Raw genomic sequence first — 19,686 nt, 5'->3', positions numbered from 1 at the left:
CGCGGCCCCGGCGTGGCTCCCTCCGAACCCCTGCCGCCCCTTGCCTCTCTGCAGCCGCCCAGCCAGCCGAAGGTCCCCCTGACCAGCAGAGGGTTAGCCGCCAGGCACTACAAGCTGGCAGCCCCGGCCGCACACCAGGCCCGTCGGCCAGGGCTCCCCCGCACACCCTCTTCTCAGTCCTCTTCAGTCCCGGAGGCTGTCATCCCGATCCCTTCGCCGACCTTCGATCGCCGCCACCGCCAACAGCGCTGCCCTCGCCCCCGCCGCCACCGCCTAATCCGCCGCCATCACCGCGATCTCCACACCCCCCTCCAGCGCTGACCTCACCCCTGCCCCCGCCCTCGCCACCGCCATCGCTGTACTGCTTCAATCTCCCGCCTCTGCTCTCCCCTCCTCCGCCGCCAGCACCGCCCTCTTCCCCGCTACCGCCGCCGCCGGCGCCAACCCTACCCGCGCCCAGCGCCCGTCGACACAGCCCCCAACGCTGCCGCCGCCTCCATCGCCGACCTCGCAACCCTCCCGCGCAGCCGCCGCCGCCCCTGCCGCCGCCCCCCCCCCCCCGCCGCCGCCATCGCCGCCGCCATCGCTGCTCGCGATCAGCCCCCGCTTCTCCCGCCGCCGCCGCCGCGATCACCGCGCTCCCCACCCCCTCCGCCAGCGCTGCCCTCGCCCCCTCCCCGCCCCCGCTGCCGCCATCGCCGCACTCCCTCAATCTCCCTCCTCTGCTCTCCCCCCCTCGGCCGCCAGCACCGCGCTCCCCACCCCCGCCGCCAGTGCTGCCCTCTTCCCCACCCCCGCCCCCGCTGCCGCCATTGCAGCACTCCCTCAATCTCCCTCCTCTGCTCTCCCCGCCTCCTGCACCGCCATCTCCCCCGCCCCCGCCCCAGGCCCGCCGCCGCCACCATCGCCATACTCCCTCAATCTCCCGCCTCTGCTCTCCCGGCCTCCTCCGCCCCCGCCGCCGCCGCCGACGCCGCGGCCGCCGCCATCTACCCCCGTGCCCCAGCGCCCACCGTCAAAGCCCCCATTGTCGCCACCGCCATCGCCGCCCTGGCGCCATCCTCGCGGTTGCCATCGCCTACCTCCCCACCCTCCCTCGCCTCCGCCGCGTCCCCCGCCGCCGCTGCTGCCGCCGCCGCCGCCGCCGCCGCCGCCGCCGCCGCCGCCGCAGCCCCCCCCCTCCGCAGCCGCCCAAGCCGCCGCCGCGGGGTCCTCCCACAACTCCCAAGCCCAGGGTTGCCTGCTGGTGCAGGCCTCCCCCAGCCTTGGGGGTGCGGTTGTTGGTAAACCTGGTGGCGGTAGGGGGGCGGGGTGTATGGCGGTCTGGGTCCGGGGAGTCCCAGGATGCCAGAGTTCCACGACTTCTGGCACCATCAGGGAAGTGGCAGTGTCCCATGGAGCCTCGGGTGGCGCGAAGGGGCCTCGCTGCCGGCCAGGAGTAGCCCGCCGCCCACGCCAGGGGCATTCGGAAGAGGCGGGGAGCCGGACTGGGGGGGGGGGGGACGCGGTGCTGGCAGAGCCGGCCAGCAGGTCGATGCTCGCCACCGGAGCCGCGCATCTGCATGGCGGGCGCTCACGAGGCAGGCCGGGAGCAGGCTCTTGGGGCGCGGGGAGCCGAGTCCCATCGTCTATGGCCATACCACCCTGAACGCGCCCGATCTCCTCTGATCTCGGGAGCTAAGCAGGGAGGGGCCTGGTTAGTGCTTGGATGGGAGACCGCCTGGGAATACCTGTAGGCTTTTGCTCGCCTCTCCTTTTGCGCCGCCGCCCCTGCGTGGCTCCCTCCGAACCCCTGCCGCCCCTTGCCCCTCTGCAGCCGCCCATCCAGCCGAAGTTCCCCCTGGCCAGAGGCCGGTCAGCCACCCGGCGCTACAAGCTGGCAGCCCCGGCCGCACACCAGGCCCGTCGGCCAGGGCTCACCCCCACACCCTCTTCTTAGTCCTCTTCGCTGAGGCAGGCAGTCAGCCAGCAGCAGTTAGCCGAGCCTGTGTCTCCGCCGGCAGGCACCTCTCCCCACACCCCCGCGCGCCCCCTCCCATCGCCCACAAGAGCCAGGAACCCTCCCTTCCCGCAGTGGCCCCAACACACAGGGTACAAAGAGCCGGGACAAAGCAGGGGACTGAGGGAGCAGCACCCCAACACACCGCACGCCCTCGGACTCCAGGAGAGACCACCACAAGGGGAAGTGCAGGCACGCAGGCACACAACACTCTCAACCAGGGTGCCTGTGGGCTGCCACTCTCCTCCCGCGGGGCGGGGGGTTCCTGGGCGGGGCTCGGAGCCCACTGGCCCTCCCGCCCGGCCCGGGGGCTTCAAGGGTGACTTTCAATGCCCGGGCACTGCCTCCTTAGTGGAGCCCAGCCACGGGCATGACCACACTTCGGTTGAGAAGCTGCCACTTCAAAGCAGCGTCAGTGCGTCTGTCCCAGTCCGTGTGCCCGCTTGTGCGTCCCTCCCCCCTCCCCCACCCCATGTCTCTCTGGCTCTGTGACGTGCCTGTTGGGCTCTGGCTCTGGCTCAGGAGCTCTCTCCCCGCGTGCCAGCCCCCTCTTTCTCTGTCTCTGTCCATGTCTCTCTGTATGTCTAGGTACATACAGGTACATATAGGTGTATATTTCGATCTCGCTCCCTCTTTCTCCTCCTCCCGTTCTCTCTGTCGGTCCCTGTCCTGCGGGGACTCTAGTCCCTCTGCCCGCACAAGAACGCAGGATATGGCGAGGCCAAGAGGGAACACCAACAGAGCCACGGATAGGGGGCTCATAGCACTATGTCTCACGGGCGGCTGGCTCGGAGACACGGCAAGCCGGAGCCGCCCGATCCCCAACCTGTCGGCCGCTTCTCTGCCAACCCACCGACACACCGCCCGTCGACCCGCCAAGCGGGCCCACTGCAATCCGCGCCCCTCTGCAATTTGCAGTCCACCATCCGCGCTTCCTAGCTTGGCCACCGCAGCTCCTCCGGTGGCCAGTGGCCAACTGGCAACAGCTGATGGCCAAGCGGTCACAGCTGATGACCATGCAGCCCCCAAGCAGCACCCCTCCACGCGAGGCCCAGAGCCTGGAGAGTGCTCTCTGCGAGTCTGTCCCCACAGTCCCCGTCTGTCTCTCTCCGCCTCTCTCTTGCTCCGTCTCTGGCCTTCTCTCATCCTCTCTCTCACCTCCCTGGGTCAGGAGAGGTGACGTGTAGACAGTGAAGGGACCGGACATCGGGCGGGGCTCCGGTCGCTGACGAGGGTTCCAGGGCCCAGACTGAAGGCTTGTGACGAAGGGTGGCTGCAGACTGGAGATGCTGCACCCTGGTGGCGCGGGTGGCTCTCCCTGGCTTTGGGCCTGTGGATGGGTCCGGTCAGGGCCAGGGCCTGGGTTGCACGTCCCTAGGGCCGGAGGGGACTGAGAGGACCCTGCGACCCCCTCGGTGGCCCTGAGAGGTGGGGACAGCACAGCAGCAAGGGGGGTGTGCGGTTGTGGGGCTGGGGGGAGATGAGAGGGGTTGGGGTAGGGGGGCGGGGTGAAAGCCCTTCGGGGCCTGGGGAGGCCCAGGATGCCAGGGCGCCCAGACATATGTCACAGTCAGGGAAGTGACAGAGGCCCGTGGAGCCACTGGGGGGCGCGAAGGGGCCTCGCTGCGGGCCAGGAGTAGCCCGTCGCCCACACCAGCGGCGTCCGGAGGAGGCGGGGAGCGGGCGGCAGGCGCTCAGGCAGACGTGCTCGCCACCCTAGCGGCCCAGCAGCACGGCGCGCGGTCAGAGGCAGGCCGGGAGCAGGCTCTTGGGGCGCGGGGAGCCGGGTCCCAGCGTCTACGGCCATACCACCCTGAACGCGCCCGATCTCCTCTGATCTCGGGAGCTAAGCAGGGAGGGGCCTGGTTAGTACTTGGATGGGAGACCGCCTGGGAATAGCTGCAGGCTTTTGCTCGCCTCTCCTTTTGCGCCGCCGCCCCGGCGTGGCTCCCTCCGAACCCCTGCCGCCCTTTGCCCCTCTGCAGCCGCCCAGGCAGCCGAAGGTCCCCCTGGCCAGAGGAGGGTCAGTCGCCCAGCACTACAAGCTCGCATCCCCGGCCGCACACCAGGCCTGTCGGCCAGGGCTCCCCCCCACTCCCTCTTCTTAGTGCTCTTCGCCGAGGCAGGCCGTCAGCCTGCAGCAGTCAGCCGCGTCTCGGTCGCCGCCGCCGCCGCCACCGCCATCGCAGGGCTCCCTCTCGCTCCCCGACCCTGCCGCCGCCGCAACCCCCAACGCCCAAGCCCAGGGCTGCCTGCCGGCGCAGGCCTCCACCAGGCTCTCTCCATCCCAGGACGTGCCGGTGCTTTGCACCTCGGCCCGAGCCCAGGGCACGCCCATCCCTGCGCCTGCCCCCGGGACCCGACACACAGGATCGGCGTGTCCTCGGGCAAACGGGACGCCCACCCGCCCCGCCCCACCGGAGTCTTCTGTCTCCGCTGGCAGGCACCTCGCCCCACACCCCCGCGCGCCCCTCCCGTCTCCCACAAGAGCCAGGAGCCCTCCCTTCCCGCCGGCCACGGTGTCCCTGAAACACAGGGCACAAAGAGCCGGGACAAACCAGGGGACGGCGGGAGCAGCACCCCAACACACCACGCGCCATCGACTCCGGGGGAGACCACCACAAGGGCAGAGCAGGCACGCAGGCGCACAACCCTCACAACCAGGGTGCCTGGGGGCTGCCACTCTCCTCCCGCGGGCGGGTGCCTGGGCGGGGCTCAGAGACCACAGGCCCTCCGGAGACCCTGGCGGCCCGCCCCGGAGGCTTCAATGGTGACTGCCAACGCCAGGGCAATGCCTCCTTAGCGGAGCCCAGCCCCGGGCACGACCACACTCCGGTGGAGGAGCTGCCACTTCAACACAGCCTCAGTGCGTCTGTAACAGTCCGTGTGCCCGCCTGTGCGTCCCTCACACCCTCCCCCACCCCATATCCGTCGGGCTCTGTGACGTGCCTGTTGGGCTCTGGCTCTGGCTCAGGAACTCTCTCCCCGCGTGCCAGCCCCCTCTTTCTCTGTCTCTGTCCATGTCTCTCTGTATGTCTAGATACATACATGTACATATACGAGCATATTTCCATCTCGCTCCCTCTTACTCCTCCTCCCGTTCTGTCTGTCTGTCCCTGTCCTGCGGGGACTCTAGCCCCTCTGCCCGCACAAGAATGCAGGATTTGGCGAGGCCAAGAGGGAACACCAACAGACCACGGATAGGGGGCTCATAGCACCATGTCTCACGGGCGGCTGGCTTGGAGACTCGGCAAGCCGGAGCCGCCCGATCCCCAGCCTGCCGGCCGATTCTCTGCCAACCAACAGACCCACCAACCTACCGACCCACCAAGCCGGCCAACTGCAGTCCGCGCCCCTCTGCAATTTGCAGTCCACAATCCGCGCTTCCTAGCTTGGCCACCGCAGCTCTGCCGGTGGCCAATGGCCAACTGGCAACAGCTGATGGCCAAGCGGTCACAGCTGATATCCATGCAGCCCGCACGCAGCACCCCTCCACGCGAGGCCCAGAGCCTGGAGAGTGCTCTCTGCGAGTCTGTCCCCACAGTCCCCGTCTGTCTCTCTCCGCCTCTCTCTTGCTCCGTCTCTGGCCTTCTCTCATCCTCTCTCTCACCTCCCTGGGTCAGGAGAGGTGACGTGTAGCCAGTGAAGTGAACAGTGATCGGGCGGGACGCCGGTCGCTGACGAGGGGCGAGAACCCAGAAAGAAGGCTGTGTGAGGAAGGGTGGCGGCAGACTGGAGGTGCTGCCCCCTGGTGGCGGGTGGCTCTCCCTGGCTTTGGGCCAGTGGGTGGGGCCGGCCAGGGCCAGGGCCTGGGTTGCACGTCCCTAGGGTGGAGGGGACTGAGAGGACCCTGCGACCCCCTCGGTGGCCCTGAGAGGTGGGGACAGCACAGCAGCAAGGGGGGTGTGCGGTTGTGGGGCTGGGGGGAGATGAGAGGGGTTGGGGTAGGGGGGCGGGGTAAAAGCCCTTCGGGGCCTGGGGAGGCCCAGGATGCCAGGGCGCCCAGACATATGTCACAGTCAGGGAAGTGACAGAGGCCCGTTAGAGCCACTGGGGGGCGCGAAGGGGCCTCGCTGCGGGCCAGGAGGAGCCCGTCGCCCACACCAGCGGCGTCTGGAGGAGGCGGGGAGCTGGCGGGAGGCGCTCGGGCAGACATGCTCGCCACCCGAGCGGCCCAGCAGCATGGCGTGCGCTCAGAAGCAGGTCAGAAGCAGGTCGGGAGCAGGCTCTTGGAGTGCCGGGAGCCGGGTCCCAGCGCCTAAGGCCACACCACCCTGCACGCGCCAGATCTCGTCTGATCTCGGGAGCTAAGCAGGGAGGGGCCTGGTTAGTACTTGGATGGGAGACCGCCTGGGAATAGCTGCAGGCTTTTGCTCGCCTCTCCTTTTGCGCCGCGGCCCCGGCGTGGCTCCCTCCGAACCCCTGCCGCCCCTTGCCTCTCTGCAGCCGCCCAGCCAGCTGAAGGTCCCCCTGACCAGCAGAGGGTTAGCCGCCAGGCACTACAAGCTGGCAGCCCCGGCCGCACACCAGGCCCGTCGGCCAGGGCTCCCCCGCACACCCTCTTCTTAGTCCTCTTCAGTCCCGGAGGCTGTCATCCCGATCCCTTCGCCGACCTTCGATCGCCGCCACCGCCAACAGCGCTGCCCTCGCCCCCGCCGCCACCGCCAAATCCGCCGCCATCACCGCGCTCCCCACACCCCCCTCCAGCGCTGACCTCACCCCTGCCCCCGCCCTCGCCACCGCCATCGCTGCTCACGATCAGCCCCCGCTTCTCCCGCCGCCGCTGCCGCGATCACCGCGCTCCCCACCCCCTCCGCCAGCGCTGCCCTCGCCCCCTCCCCGCCCCCGCTTCCGCCATCGCCGTACTCCCTCAAACTCCCTCCTCTGCTCTCCCCCCCTCGGCCGCCAGCACCGCCTCCCCATCCCCGCCGCCAGTGCTGCCCTCTTCCCCACCCCCGCCCCCGCCGCCGCCATTGCCGCACTCCCTCAATCTCCCTCCTCTGCTCTCCCCGCCTCCTGCACCGCCATCTCCCCCTCCCCCGCCCCCGCCGCCGCCATCGCCCCCCACTTGCCCCAGCGCCCACCGTCAAAGCCCCCATTGTCGCCGCCGCCATCGCCGCCCTGGCGCCATCCTTTCGGTTGCCATCGCCTACCTCCCCACCCTCCCTTGCCTCCGCCGCTTCTCCCGCTGCCGCTGCCCCCGCTGCCGCCGCCTCAGCTGCCTCCTCCACAGCTGCCCACGTCGCCTCCGCGGGGTCCTCCCACAACTCCCAAGCCCAGGGTTGCCTGCTGGTGCAAGCCTCCACCACCCTTGGGCGTGCGGTTGTGGGTAAACCCCATTCCCACGTCCCCCTGGTCTCCCGGTCCCACCGTCCCCCCAACCCCCTGTCTCCCGGTCCCCCGGTTCCCCCGTCCCCCCATACCCCAGTCCCCTGGTCTCCCTCTCCCCACGTACCGCCATCCCCCCTTCTCCTGATCCCCCGTCCCTCGGTCTCCAGGTCCCGCCGTCCTCCTGTCCACCCGTTACCCCGTCCCCCCTTACCCCCGTCCCCCTCGTCCACCGGTCTCCCGGTTCCCCCGTCCCCCCATCTCCCGGTCTCCCTGTCCCCCGGTCCTTGGTTCTCTCCATCAGCCCGTCCCCGCATCCCACGGTCTCCCGGTCCACCCGTCCCCTCGTCCCCCGGTTCCCCCATACCCCCATTCCCCAGTCTCCCATTCCCCCGGTCTCCCGGTCCACTCGTCCACCGGTCTCCCGGTACCCCGGTGCCCCAGTCCAACCGTGCCACCATCCCCCTGACCCCTGTCCCCTGGTCCCCCTGTCCCCCCGTCCCCCGGTCTCCCGGTCCCACTGTCCCCCCGTCCCCGGTCTCCTAGACCCCCGGTCTACCGGTCTCCCCGTCCCCCGTTCTCACGGTCCCCCAGGCCCCCGGACTCCAGGTCCCCCATCCTCCCTTCCCCTGGTCTCCCGTTCGCCCGGTCCCATGGTCCCACCATCCCAGCGTCCCCCCGTACCCCCGTCACCCGGTCTCCCGGTCCTCGATCCCCAGGTCTCCCGGTCCCCCCTTTTCCCCGACTACGGTCTACCGGTCTCCCGTTCCTCCCGTCCCCCCGTCCCCCATTCTCCCGGTCCCTCGGTCTCCCAGTACCCCCATACCCCGTACCCCGGTCTCCTGGTCTTCCCGTCCCCTTGTCCATCGTTACACGGTCCCCCGGTCTCCCGGTCCCCCCGTCACCCGTCCCCCGGTCTCCCGGTCCCCCAGTCCCCCAGTCTCCCGGTCCCCCCGTCCCCCCCTCCCCCGATCTCCCAGTCCCCCCGACCCCCATTCCCTGGTCTCCCGGTCACCCAGTCTCCTGATTCTTTGGTCTCCCGGTCCACCGGTCCCACCGTCCCACTGTCCCACCGTCCCCCGGTCTCCCGTTCCCCCGGTTTCCCGGTCCCCTGGTCTCCCGGTCCCCTTTTGTCCCGGTCTCTCGGTCCCCCGGTCTCCCAGTCCCGCGATCCCCCGGTATCCCGTTACCCCGCCCCCCGCCCCCGGTCCCCCGGTCCCCCGTTCCCCCGTCCCCCCGTCCGGCGATCTCCCGGTACCCCGATCCCCCGGTCTCCCGGTCCCCCCGTACCCCGACCTTGGTCTCCCGGTTCCCCGGTCTCCCGTTCCCCCGTCCCCCCGTCACCAGTCTCCCGGTCACCTGGTCCCCCTTCCCCCATTCCCCCGTTACCAGGTCTCCCGGTCTCCCTGTCCCCTGGTTACCCCTTACTTCCGTCCCAGTGTACCCCGGTCTCCCGGTCCCCCCGTTCCCCCATCCCCCTGTCTCCCGGTCCCCTCGTCCCCCCTTCCCCCCGACCCCCACTTTCCCGGTCCCCCCGTCCCCCCTTCCCCCTATCTCCTGGTCTCCCGGTACCCCGTCCCCCCTTCCCCCGGTCTCCTGGTACCCGGGTCTCCCCGTCCCCCCTTTCCCCGGTCTCCCCGTCCCCCAGTCCCCCCGTCCCCTTCCCCCTGTCTCCCAGTCCCCTGGTCTCCTGGTCCCCACGTCCCCCCGTCCTCCGGGCTCCCGGTCCCCCCGTGGCCACGTCCACCGGTCTCCTGGTCCTCAGGTTCCCGGTCCCCCCCGTCCCCCCGTCCCCCTGTCTCCTGGTCTGGCGCTCCCCCGGTCTCCCGGTCCCCCAATCTCCCGGTCCCCCCATCCCCCGGTCTCCCCGTCCCCCGATCCCACCGTCCCCCCGTCCCCACGTCCTTCGGTCTCCCCGTCCCCCTGTCTCCCGGTCCCCCCGTACCCCCGTCCCCCTATGCTGGTCTCCCCGTCCCCACGTCCACTGGTCTCCCGGTCTCCCCGTCCCCCCATACCACGTTCTACCGGTCACCATGTCCCCCGTTCCCGCCATCCCCCTGTTCCCCGGTCCTTTGGTCTCCCGGTCTCCCGATCCCCCCGTCCCCCCGTCCCCCGGTCTCCTGGTCTCCTGGTCCCCCCGTACCCCCGTCCCCCGGTATCCCGGTCCCCCGGTACTCCCGTCCCCTCAGTCCCACCGTCCCCCAGGTCCCTCCGTCCACCTGGTCCCTCAGTCCGCGGTCCCCCTTGCCCTGGTCCACCCGACCCCCCGGTCGCCTCGTACCCCCATCCCCCCATCCCCCGGCCCACTAGTCCACCCATCCCCTCATTCCCCAGTCCCCCCAGTCCGCCAGTCTCCCGGTTCCACGGTCCCCCCGTCCCCCCGGTCTCCCCGTTCCCCAGTCCCTCTGTCCCCCTGACACCCCATCTCCCCATCCCCCGGTCCCCATATCTCCCGGTGCCCCCGTCCTCCGGTTCCCCGGTCCCCCCGTCTCCCAGTCACTCCGTCTCACGGTCCCCCCGTCACCCCTTCCCCCGGTCCCCCGTCCATCGGTACCACATCTCCCGGTCCCCCCGTCCCCAGGACCCCCATCTCCCGGTCCCCCATTCTCACAGTCCACCCATGCCCCGGTTGCCCCGTCCCCCCGTCCCCCCGTCTCCCATCCTACGGTACCCCGTCATCCGGTCCCCCGTCTCCTGGTCCCCTGTTTCCCGGGCCCCCGGTCTCCCGGGTCCCCCTATCCCCCCGTCCCCCAGTCTCCCATTCCCACATGCTCCCGTTCCCCCCATTCCCCCGGCCCCCGGTCTCCCGGTCCCTCTTCCCCCCATCCCCTGGTCTCCTGGTTCCCCGGTCCCTCGTTCTTCCGGTCCCCCCGTCCCCCCGTCCCCCAATCTCCCGGTCCCCCGGTCCCACGGTCCCCCCATTCCTCCCTCCCCTGGTCTCCCGGTCCCCCAGTCACCCCGTCTCCCCGTCCTCCTGTCCCCCGATCTCCCGTTGCCCTGGTCTCCGTGTCCCCTGGTCACCTGGTGCCTCGGTCTCACGGTCCCCCCTTTCCCCCATCCCCTGGACTACAGGTTCCCCGGTCCCCCGTCCACCTGTCTCCCGTACTCCTGGTCCCCCGGTCTCCCCGTCCCCCCATCCCCCCATCCCCCAGTCTCCATTTCCCCCAGTCCCCCCGTCTCCCAGTCTCCCGGGCCCCGGTCCCCCTTCCCCGGTCCCCACTTTCACCCATCCCCGGTCCCCCGATCCACCCGTCCCCCCGTACCCCGGTCTTCCATTCCCCCGGTCACCCAGTCCCCCCAACACCCCGTCCCCGGGTCTCAGGGTCCCCCAGTCTCCCGGTACCCCTTTCCCCCGGTATCCCGGTCCCCTGGTCCCCCAGTCTCCAAGTCCCACCGTACCCCTGTCATACGGTCCCCAGGTCTACCGTCCCCCGTCCCCCCGTCCCACGGTCTCTCGGTCCCCTGATCCCCTGGTCCCCCCGTCCCCCCGTCCCCCCCGTCTCACGGTCCCCAAGTCTCCCGGTCCCCCCGTCCCCCGTTCCCCGGTCTCCCGGTCGCCCGTTCTCCCGGTCCCCACGTCCCCCCATCACCCGGTCTCCCTGTCCCCCGGTCCCACCATCCCCTCAGTCCCCCGTCCCACCGGTCCCTCCGTCCACCCAGTTCTCCTGACCGCGGTACCCCTGGCCCCAGTCCACCCGACCCCCCGGGCGCCTCGTCCCCCGTCTCCCGTCCCCCCTTCCCCCGGTCCCCTGTCCAGCGGTCCCCCGTCTCCCGGTCCCCACATCCCCAGGTCCCCCATCCCCTGGTCCCCCATTCTCGCAGTCCCCGTGTCCCCCGGTCCCCCGTCCCCCTGTCCCTCAGTCCCCCCGTCCCCTGGTCCCCCGTCTCCCATTCTCCCGATCCCCAAGAACCCCATCCCCCGGTCCCCCATTCCCACAGTCCACCCGTCCCCCGGTTCCCCCGTCCCCCCAGTCTCCCATCCCCTGGACCCCGTCCCCCGGTGCCCCGTCTCCCGGTCCCCTGTCTCCCGGTTCCACGGTCTACCGGTCCCCCGGTCTCCTGGTCCCCACGTCCCCCTTTCCCCTGGTCTCCCGGTCCCCCGGTCTCACGGTCCCCCTGTGCCCCCATCACCCGTTCTCCCGGTCCCCCAGTTCCTCGTCCACCCATCCCCCCATAACCCGGTCTCATCGTCCCGCGGTCTCCCGGTCCCCCCATCCCACCTTTCCCCGTTCTCTTGGTCCCCGGTCCCCCATCATTCCGTCCCCCCGTCCCCGGTTCTCCCAGTCCCACGTGCTCCCGTTCCCTCAGTCCCCCGTTCCCCCGGCCTACCCGTCCCCCGGTCTACCCGTCCCCTCGTCTCCCCGTCCCCCCGGTCCCCCCGTCCCCCGTTCCCCCGGTCTCCCCGTCCTCTGGTTCCCCCATCCCCCGGTCTGCCCATCTCCCCGTCCCACCGTCGCCCCGGTCACACCGTCCGCCGTCCACACGTCCGCACGTCCCCCCGTCCCCCGTCCCCCCCGTCCCCCCATCCCCTGGTCTCCCCGTCCTACGGTCCCCCCCCCGTCCCCCCGTCCCACGGTCTCCCAGTCCCCCAGTCCCCCCGGTCCCGCGTCTCACCGGTCCACCCGTCCTCTGGTCCCCCGGTCCCCCCGTCCACCGGTCTCCCCGTCCCACCATCCCCCCGTCCACCGGTCTCGCCTTCTCCCCGTCCCCCCGTCCCCCTGGCCCCCGGTCTCCCCTTCTCCCCGTCCCCCCGTCCCCCCGTCCACCCGGTCTCCCCATCTCTCCGTCTACCCGTCCCCCCGTTGCCCCCGTCCCCCGGTCTCGCAGTCTCCCTTCCCCCCATTTCCCTGTCCCCCCGTCCCCCGGTCCCCCCGTCTCCCCGTCCCCCGTCCCCGGTCTCCCCGTCCCCCGGTCTCGCAGTGTCACCGTCCCCCCGTTTTCCCAGTCCCCCCGTCCCCTGGTCCACCGGTCTCCCCGTACCCCTGGTCCCAAAGTCACACCGTCCCCCGGTCTCCCCGTCTTCCCGTCTCCCCTTCCCCCTGGTCCCCCCGTCACCTAGTCTCCCCTTCTCCCCGTCTCCCCATCCCCCTGGTCCCCCAGTCACAGCGTCCCCCGTTCTACACGTCCCCCCGGTCCCCCCGTCCCCTGGTTCCCTGGTCTGACCGACCCTGGTCCCCCGTTCCCCCGGTACACCCATCCCCCGGTCTGCCTGTCCCCCCCCCCCCCCCCCGTCACCTCCGTACACCCGCTTTCCCCGTCCCCCGTTCCCCCGGTCCAACCGTCCCCCGTTCCCCCGTCCCCCCGTCCCCTGGTCACCCGTCTCCACGTCTGCCGTCCCCCCGTCCCCCCGTCCCCCTGCCCCCGGTCTCCCCATCCCCCGGTCCCCGGTGCCCCCGTGCCCTGTTCTCCCCATCTCCTGGTCCCCCTGTCCCCAGTCACCCTGGTCTCCCAGTCTCCCCGTCCCCCAGTCCCCCCGTTCCCCCCGACCCCCGGTCCTCCGGTCTCCCCGTCCCTCGTCCCCCCGGTCTCCCGTCCCCCGGTCCCCCATTTCCCCTGTCCCCCGGTCTCCCCGTCTCCCCGTCTCCCAGTTCCCCGGTCCCCCTGTCCCCCGTTCCCCCGGTCCCCCCTTCCCCCGGTCTCCCTGTCTCCCTGTCTCCCTGTCCCCCCTGTCCCCCATTCCCCGGTCTCCCCATCTCCCGGTCTCCTCGTCACCCCGGTCCTCCCTTCCCCAGTCCCCCGGTGTCCCCATCCCCCGGTACCCCGTCCCCCGGTCTCCCCTTTTCGCCGTCCCCCTGTCCCCCGGTCCTCCGGTCCCCCCATCCCCCGGTCCACCCGTCCCCCGGTCCCCCAGTCCCGAGGTCTCCCCTCTCCTCGTCTCCCCGTCCCCCCGTTCCCCCGATCCCTCGGTCCCACCGTACCCCAGTCCCCCGGTCCCCCCGTAACACAGTCTCCCCGTCGCCCCATCCCACCGTCCCCCCATCCCCCAGTCTCCCCATCTCCCTGTCTCCCTGTCCCCCAGTCCCCCAGTCCCCCGTCCCCCGGTCTCCCCGTCTCCCCGGTCCCCCAATCCCCCGGTCCCCCCGTCCCCCAGTCCCCCGGTACACCGTCCCCCGGTCTCCGCGTCCCCCCGTACCCCAGTCACAAGTCCACCCAGTCCCCCCGTCTCCCGGTTCCCCGGGCCCCCGTCCCACGGTCTCCCCGTCCCCCCGGTCCCCCCGTCCCCCTTTCCACCGGTCCCCCCGTCCCTCGGTCTCCCCGTCTCCCCGTCCCCCGGTACCCCGTTCCACCGGTCCCCCCGTCCCCAGGTCTCCCTGTCCCCCCGTCCCCCCATCCCCCCGGTCCCCCCGGTCTCCCGGTCCCTCGAACCCCCCGTCCCCCGTGCCCCGGTCTCCCCATTCCCCCGTCGCCCCGTTCCGCCCGATCTCCCCGTCCCTCGATCCCCCGGTTCGCCGATCCCCCTGTCCCACGGTCTCACCGTCCCCCCGGTCCCCCCGTCCCCTGGTCCCACGGACTCCCCGTCTCCCCATCCCCCCCCCGGTCCCCCTGTCCCCCGGTCTCCCCTTTTCCCCGTCCCCCCGTCCCCCGGTCCCCCGGTCTCCCCTTCCCCTGGTCCCCCGGTCCCCCATTCCCCCGGTCTCACCGTCCCCCCGTCCCCCCATCCCCCCGGCCTCCCCGTCACCCCGGTCTCCCGTCTCCGCATCCCCTCCGTCCCCCCGTCCCCCTGTCCCCCCGGTCTCCCTTTCCCCCCGTCCCCTCGGTCCCCCTGTTCCCCGGTCTCCCTGTCTCCCCATCTCCCTGTCCCCCCTGTCCCCCGGTCTCCCTGTCCTCCAGTCCCCCGGTCCCCGATCCCCCGTCCCTCGGTCTCCCCGTCCCCCCGAACCCCTGGTCTCTCCGTCACCCCGTCCCCACGTCCCTCCGGTGCCCCGTCCTTCGGTCTCCCCATCTCCCCGTCTACCCGTGCCCCCATCCCCCCCGTCGCCCCGGTCCGCCCGATCTCCCCGTCCCTCGATCCCCCGGTTCGCCAAACCCCCTGTCCCATGGTCTCCCCGTCCCCCCGGTCCCCCCGTCCCCTGGTCCCACGGTCTCCCCGTCTCCCCGTCCCCCCGGTCCACCTGTCCCCCGGTCTCCCCATTCCCCGTCCCCCCGGTCCCCGCGTCCCCCGGTCCCCCGGTCTCCCCGTCACCCGGTCCCCCGGTCCCCCGATCCCCCGTTCCCTGGTCTCCCCGTCCCCTCGAACCCCCTATCTCTTCGTCTCCCCGTCCCCCCGTCCCCCCGGTCTCCCCGTCCCCCGGTCCCCCCTTCACCCTGTCTCCCGGTCCACCCATCCCCCGGTCCCCCCGTCCCCAGGTCTCCCCTCTCCCCGTCTCACCGTCCCCCCGGTCCCCCAGTCCCCCGGTGCCCCCATCCCCCAGTCTCCACCTCCCCCTGGTCCCCCGGTATCCCCGTCCCCCGGTCCCCTGTTCCCCCCATCCCTTGGTCTCCCTGTATCCACTTCCCCCCATACCCCTGGTCTCGACATCCCCCGGTCCCCGGGTCCCCTGGTCCCCACGTCCCCCGGTCTCTCCGTCTCCCCGTCTCCCCGTCCCCCCTGTCCCCCCATCCACCGGTATCACCATCTCCCCTTCTCCCCGGTCCCGTGATCCCCCGACCCCCGGTCTCCCCGTCCCCCCTAACCCCCTGTCTCCCCGTCTCCCCGTCCCCCGGTCCCCGTGTCTATCCGGTCTCCCCTTCCCCCCGTCCCCCTGTCCCCACGGTCTCCCCGTCCCTCGGTCTCCCGTCTCCCGGTCTCCCCGTCCCCCCGTCCCCCCGGTCCCCCCGGTCTCCCCGGTCTCCCTGTCCCCAGGTCCCTCGGTCCCCCGTCCCCCGGTCTCCACATCCCCCTGTCCTCCGGTCCCCCCATCCCTCGGTCTCCCCGTCTCCCCATCTCCCTGTCCCCACGGTCCCCCTGTCCCCCGCTCCCCCTATCACCCTGTCCCCCGGTCCACCCGTCCCCCGTCCCCCCTTTCCCCGGTCCACCGGTCCCCCGGTCCCCCTGTCCCCCGGTCTCCCTGTCCCCCCGTCCCACCGTCCCCCGGTCCCCCGGTCTCCCCGTCCCCCCGTCACCCCGGTCTCCCCGTCACACCGTTACCCCGTCCCCCCGGTCTCCCGGTCCCCCTGTCCCATCTGTCCCCCCGTCCCCTGGTCTCCCCGTCTCCCCGTCTCCATGTCCCCCCGGTCCCATCGTCCTCCGGTCTCCCCGTCTCCCCCTCTCCCCGTCCCACTGTCCCCCGTCGCCCCGGTCCCCCCGGTCTCCCCTTCCCCTGGTCCCCCGGTTCCCTGGTCCCCCGGTGTCCCCGTATCCCAGTCTCCGCGTCCCCCTAGTCCCCCCATCCCCCGGTCTACCCGTCTCCCAGTTGCCCCGTCCCCCCAGTCTCCCCGGTCCCCCGGTCTCCCCGTCACCCCGGTCCCCCCGTCCCCCAGTCGCCTGTTCTCCCCATCTCCCCTTCCCCCCGTCCCCCCGGTCCCCCCGTCCCCCGGTCTCCCAGTCCCCCCATCCCCCCGTCCCCCGGTCCCCCGGTACCCCCGTCCCCCGGTCTCCCCGTCCCCCGGTTCCCCGTTCTCCCCATCCCTCGGTACCCCAGTCCCCCCGTACCCCGGTCTCAGAGTCTCCTCGTGCCCTATCCCCCCGGTCCCCTGGTCGCACCGTCCCCCGGTGCCCCGGTCTCTTTGTCTCCCCGTCCCCCCGTTCCCCCGGTCTCCCCGTCTCCGCGTCTCCCCGTCCCCCGTTCCCCCCGTTATCCGGTCCCCTGTAACACCGACGCCCGGTCCCCCAGTCCCCCCGTCCCGCAGGCTCCCCGTCTCCTTGTCCCCCCGGTCCCCCAGTCCCCCAGTCCCCTGGTCTCCCTGTCCCACCGGTCCCCCCGTCCCCCTGTCCCCAGGTCCACGCTTCCCCCCGTCCCCCCGGTCTCCCCGTCTCCCCTTCCACCCGTCCCCACGGTCCCCCTGTCCCCTGGTCTCCCCGTGCCCCCGTCCCCCCGTCCCCCGATCCCCCGGTCCCCCCGTCCGCCGGTCTCCCCGTCTCGCCGTCCCCCCGGTCCCCCAGTCACCACTTCCCCCGGTCTCCCCGTCTCCCCGTCCACCCGTAACCCCGGGACTCCCCGTCTCCCAGTCCCCCATTTTCCCGGTCCCGCCGTCCCCGGGTCTCCCCGTCACCCCGGTCCCCCAGTCCCCCGGTCACCCCGTCCCCTGGTCTTCCCGTCTCCCCGTCCCCCCGTACCCCCGGGTTCCCCGTCTCCCAGTCCCCCTGTACACCCGGGCTCCCCGTCCCCGGGTTCTCCCTTCCCCCCGTCCCCCGGTCTCCCCGTCTCCCTTTCTCCCCTTCCCCCGTCCCCCGGTCTCCCCGTCTCCCTGTCTCCCCATCCCCCCGGTCCACCCGTCACGCCATCCCCAGGTCTTCCTGTGCCCCGGTCCTCCGGTCCCCCAGTCCCCCGTCCCCAGGTCCCCCCCGTCCCCCCGTCCCCCTGTCTCCCATTCCCCGGGTCTACCGGTCCACTGGTCTCCGGGTCCCCCGGTCTCCCGGTCCTCCAGAACCCCTGTCTCCCGAACACCCCGTCCCCCTGTCCACCGGTGTCCTGGTCCCACCATCCCCCGGTCTCCCGGTCTCATGTCAACCCGTCCCCCCATCCCCCCTTCCACCCGTACCCTGGTCTCCCGGTCCCCCGGTCCCCCGGTCTCCCGTTCCCTCCGTAGCCCCTTCCCTAGGTCTCCCGGTCCCCGATTTCCCAGTCTCTCTGTCCCCCTGTTCACTGGTCTCCCATTCTCCCATCCCCCCATTCAGCGATATACCGGTCACCCATTCTCCCGGTCCCCCAGTCCCCCCGTCCCCCTTTCCCCGGTCCGCCGGACTCCTGGTCCCCCCCGTCCCCCCGTCCCCCGGTCTCTCGTTCCCCCTGTCTCCCGGTCCGCCCGTCCCCCCGTCCCCCGGTCTCCCGATCCGCCGGGCTCCTGGTCCCCCCGTCCCCCCTTCCCCAGCTCTCCCGGTCCCCTGTCCCCCCGTCCCCCATTCCCCGGTCTCCCTTTCCCCCGGTCTACCGATCCACCTGTCCACCGTTCTCCCGGTTCCACGGTGCCCCGGTGCCCACGTCCCCCCGTCCCCCGTTCTCCCGGTCCCTCGGTCTCCCTGTCCCCCCGTCCCCCCGTCCCCCAATCTCCCGGTCCCTCGGACTCCTGATCCCCCCATCCCCCCGTCCACCTGTCTCCCAGTCAACCCGCTCCCGGTCTCCCTGTCCACTCATCCCCACGTCTACCAGTCTCCCGATCCCCCGTCCACCCGTTCACCGGTCTCCCGTTCCCCCGTCTGCCGGTACCCTCTTCCCCCGTCCCCCGGTCTCACGGTGCCCAGGTCCCAACGTCCCCCCGTCCCCCGGTCTCCCGTTCCCCCGGCCTCCCGGTCCCCGGGTCCCCCAGTCCCAACTTACCCCGATCTCCCGGTCCCCCGGTCCCCCCGTCCCCTGGTCCCCCGGTCTCCCCATCCCCGCGGTTCTCCCGTCCCCTGCTCCCCCGGTCTCCCCGTCGCCCTGGTCCCCCGTCCCCCCGTCCCCCTGTGCCCCGGTCCCCCCTTCCCCCATCCCCCCGGTCTCCCCGTCTCCCCGTCTCCCCGTCACCCCGTCCCCCCGTCCCCCCGGTCCCCCCGGTCCCCCGGTCTCCCGTCCCCCCGTCCCTCGGACCCCATTCTCCCCGTCCCTCGGTACCCCGGTCCCCCCGTCACCCGGTCTCCCAGTCTCCCCGTACCCTGTCCCGCCGGTCCCCCGGTTCCCCGTCCCCCGGTCTCCCGGTCTCCCCGTCTCCCCGTCCCCCGTTCTCCCGATCTCCCCGTCCCCCGGTCCCTCTGTCCCCTGGTCTCCCCGTCTCCCCGTCCCCCTGTCCTTCGGACCCCGTCTCCTGGTCCCCCTTCCCCACCTCCCCCTGTCCCCCGGTCCCCCGGTCTCCCCGTCTCCCCGTCCCCCGTTCTCCCGGTCTCCCCGTCCCCCGGTCCCCCCGTCCCCCGGTCTCACCGTCCCCCCGTCCCCCGTCCCGCCGGCCTCCCCGTCCCCCCGGTCTCCCCATCTCCGCATCCCCTCCGTCCCCCCTCCCCCTGTCCCCCCGGTCTCCCTTTCCCCCCGTCCCCTCCATCCCCCTGTTCCCAGGTCTCCCTGTCTCCACATCTCCCTGTCCCCCCGGTCCCCCGGTCCCCCCGTCCCCAGGTCTCCCTGTCCCCCCTTCCCCCCATCCCCCCGGTCCCCCTGGTCTCCCGGTCCCTCGGTCCCCCCCGTCCCCCGTGCCCCGGTTTCCCCATCCCCCCGTCGCCCCGGTCAGCCCGATCTCCCAGTCCTCGATCCCCCGGTTTGCCGATCCCCCTGTCCCACGGTCTCCCCGTCCCCCCGGTCCCCCTTTCCCCTGGTTCCACGGTCTCCCCGTCTCCCCATCCCCCCCGGTGCCCCTGTCCCCCGGTCTCCCCTTTTCGCCGTCCCCCCGTCCCCCGGTCCTCCGGTCCCCCCGTCCCCCGGTCCACCCGTCCCCCGGTCCCCCAGTCCCGAGGTCTCCCCTCTCCTCGTCTCCCCGTCCCCCCGTTCCCCCGATCCCTCGGTCCCACCGTACCCCAGTCCCCCGGTCCCCCCGTAACACAGTCTCCCCGTCGCCCCATCCCACCGTCCCCCCGTCCCCCTGTCCCCACGGTCTCCCCGTCCCCCTGTCCCCTCGGTCTCCCCGTCCACCGGTCTCCCCGTCCTCACGTCCCCCTGTCTATCCGGTCTCCCCTTCACCCCGTCCCCCTGTCCCCATGGTCTCCCCGTCCCCCGGTCTCCCCGTCTCTCCGTCTACCCGTCCCCTGATCCCCCGGTCCAGTGGTCCCCCCGTCCCCAGGTCTCCCCGTCCCCCCGTCCCCCCGTCCCCCCAGTCCCCCCGGTCTCCCTGTCCCCAGGTCCCCCGGTCCCCCGTCCCCCGGTCTCTACATCCCCCGGTCCTCCGGTCCCCCCGTCCCTTGGTCTCCCCGTCTCCCCGTCTCCCTGTCCCCACGGTCTCCCTGTCCCCCGCTCCCCCTATCACCCTGTCCCCCGGTCCAACCGTCCCCCGGTCCCCCAGTCCCCAGGTCTCCCCTCTCCTCGTCTCCCCGTCCCCCCGTTCCCCCGATCCCTCGGTCCCACCATACCCCAGTCCCCCGGTCCCCCCGTAACACAGTCTCCCCATCCCACCATCCCACCGTCCCCCGGTCTGCCAATCTCCCTGTCCCCCCGTCCAGCGGTCCCCCAGTGCCACCGTCCCCCTGTCTCCCTGTCTCCCCATCTCCACGTCCCCACGGTCCCCCCGTCCCCCGGTCCCCCGGTCTCCTCCTCTCCCGGTCC

At 72.5% G+C, this 19,686-nt stretch overlaps 3 pseudogenes; all 3 read left to right on the top strand.

The window, feature by feature from the left end:
• Window positions 1–1,626: 1,626 nt before the first annotated feature.
• On the top strand, window positions 1,627–1,746 carry LOC148756216 (5S ribosomal RNA; annotated as a pseudogene).
• A 2,048-nt stretch (window positions 1,747–3,794) lies between these two features.
• On the top strand, window positions 3,795–3,914 carry LOC148756215 (5S ribosomal RNA; annotated as a pseudogene).
• A 2,341-nt stretch (window positions 3,915–6,255) lies between these two features.
• LOC148756214 (5S ribosomal RNA) lies at window positions 6,256–6,375 on the top strand (annotated as a pseudogene).
• Window positions 6,376–19,686: the final 13,311 nt, after the last annotated feature.

The sequence above is a fragment of the Rhinolophus sinicus genome, chromosome 12, assembly GCF_057876585.1.
Source record: "Rhinolophus sinicus isolate RSI-liver-muscle chromosome 12, RSI-T2T, whole genome shotgun sequence".
Taxonomy (NCBI): domain Eukaryota; kingdom Metazoa; phylum Chordata; class Mammalia; order Chiroptera; family Rhinolophidae; genus Rhinolophus; species Rhinolophus sinicus.
Note: the sequence above shows the minus strand (reverse complement) of the source record. Positions and strands in the feature narration are given on the sequence as shown.